Raw genomic sequence first — 2,868 nt, forward strand, 5'->3', positions numbered from 1 at the left:
GTTTTTTCATTTTTTTCGTTTATTTAAACACCAGTATTTCCTAAAATCCAGTGGAGATGTCACAATCCAAAAGCTATTGACTCGGACACGATTGTCGAAATTGGTTGGTGGTCTTGATTTTGGCGTTTTCGAAATTAAAAGTTGACAACTTTAAATGTTTTGTATAAATTACATTTGAAAATACATATATTAATGATTTAGGGTGTGTTTGGTACGAAGAAAAATATTTTTCGGAAAATATTTTCTAATTTTTTTATGTTTGGTTGACTTAAATGTTTTGGAAAATATTTTTCTCATGAACTCATTTTTCTCCAATTGGAGCCTGGAGGAAAATATTTTTCCTATTAAGAGAAGGGAAAACATTTTCCAAAACTTCTTTTCAAACTTCCCCATCCTATTCTCCATCCCCACCAACCCACCACCACCACCACCCACCCCAACCCCAACCCCAAACCCCTGCCCCACCCTCACTTACCCACCCCATCCCCTCCACCCCACCCCCACCCCCACCCCCACCCTAAATAAAAATATTATTAATAGTATTTTTTTTTCATTTCAGCAAATGAGTATTTTTTTTTATGATATAAAAACGTATTTTTTCATTTTAACAACAAAAATATTTTCTTTTCATGATGAAAAAAAAAGAATTTTTTTTCATTTCAACAAAACGAGTATTTTCTTTTTCATGATGTAGAAAAAGTATTTTCTTTTATTTCAATAAACTGAGTACTTTATTTTCATGTTGTAGAAAGGGTACTTTCTTTTTCAACCAAAAAAAGAGTATTTTCTTTTTAGTTATGGAGCACAAATTTCAACGTTATTTTTGCGTAAAAAAGTAAAGCATCACATTAGTTTCTTTGGATTTGTGTGAATTTTTAGAGACTTGGGTGGTGGGGGGAGAGGGGGTAAGGAGAGTAACATAAAAAAATATTTTCTACTCTCTAACCAAAGACCAAAAAATTATTTTTCGAAAAATATTTTCCATTCACCAACCAAACAAAGAAAAATAAGTGATGAAACCACTAATTTTCCATGGAAAATATTTTCTTCGTACCAAACACACCCTTAGCCTGCCATATTTTGGGGTGCCTTTTGACGACTTGATGGGCATTTCTGTCACGTGCGGGAATCTCATTTTTATATGAAGCATCTGAAATGCAGTTTTTTACAATTGTTTGATCGAGTTGAGATGTATGGATGAAATCTCGTAATGTATAGAGACGAAACGATAAAACATAACAAGTACAAGTATTATTAGACTATTTCATCTTTTTAAAATAGTAATGAATTGCTTCTTTCCACCTATGGACAAAAATGCAATTATCTAATCATATAATATATTTGTTACTTTTGATAAATCTCCTGATCTCCAATCGTTACACCGATAAAACCAAATGAAACAATTCCATCAAGTGATTTTCTTGAACTAGATATTGCAAACGCAATCTACCAAAGCATTCGATATATTACTGAGTTTTTCTCTAATCAGGCAGCTAGATTCATACTTTTGGTGGCCAAAAATATTATCGGCGTTTCTTTTATAGTTCTGTTTTTTTTATTTGCATTAGTTCGAGTTTAGAATTTAGCAAGTGAATTTCTATCTGATTCAACATTAAATTCTCTTGTTCACTTCCTGTGTTTCTTGTTAAAATTCAGCAGCAAAAACTTATTTATTTGGTTGAAACTAATTTGAGAGATTTTCAGGACAGCAAAAAAGTTTCTAAAGTATAACTTGAGGTTCCAATTTCTTAACCAAACTCACCTATCTCACTTCAACTTGGAGGATCCAAAATATAGTCCTTTTGGAAGTAGAGAGTACTGGGAGAGAATTGAATGTATTTAAGCTGTTCGTTTGTGTAAACCTTTGTGTGAGTATATTCTGTGAGATTATTCTTACAAGCTTCTCCAAGGCAAAAAAAAAAATACTTTTTTTCTTCAAAAAAAAGTATTTTTTTTCCAAAGTTGAAGTGTTTGGCCAAGCTTTTAGAAAATATTTTTTTTACCGACAAACCTGTGCTCGAAAATAAAAATATTTTGAGCACGGGTTTTTATGGTCGAAGTGTATCTTGTCTTTACCATGAATTATTTTCCTTGGTTAACAATAATTGTAGTTTTTCCAATATTTGCGGGTTCCTTAATTTTCTTTCTTCCCCATAAAAAAAATAGGATAATTAGGTGGTATACCATATGTATATGTATTTTAGAACTCCTTCTAACGACTTATGCATTTTGTTATCATTTCCAATCGGATGATCCATTAATCCAACTAGTGGAGAATTATAAATGGATCAAATAGTTACATTTTTTATGTATAACAGGATTATTAGTTACTAGTTGAATTTCTTCAGGAGATTTTCCACTAAGTGATGTATATGAATCATTAATTTTTCTTTCATGGAGTTTCTCCCTTATTCATATAATTCCGATTTCAAAAAAACAAATTTAATTTTAAGTAAAATAACTGGCCCTAGTAGTAGCAAAAGCAGTTTTGGAGAAACAGAAAAAAGTAGTTTCTCCCCAGCACACTTTTTGAAAAATACTTTTGAAAAAAACACTTAAAAGCACTTCTTAAAAACTTAGCCTAACATTAATTGCTGCCCAGAAGTATTTTTTAAATTAATTATCCAAACACAAACTGCTCTTCATCAAAAGTACTTTTAAGAAAAGTACTTTAAAGAAAAAAATACTTTTCAAAATAAGTTGATTTTAGAATTATAAAAACCAGCAATGTAACAGTGATTTGCCTTCAATTTAGCCCTGGACAAGTCGAGCTTCAATGGTAGAGGAGATCAGTACCTACGCAATGAAAACGCAGAGAAAGGAAGGAGAGAAAAGAGAAAGAGAGAGAGAGAGGGAGAAAGAGGGGGG

Source organism: Nicotiana attenuata, chromosome 6 (assembly GCF_001879085.1).
Source record: "Nicotiana attenuata strain UT chromosome 6, NIATTr2, whole genome shotgun sequence".
NCBI classification, from domain to species: domain Eukaryota; kingdom Viridiplantae; phylum Streptophyta; class Magnoliopsida; order Solanales; family Solanaceae; genus Nicotiana; species Nicotiana attenuata.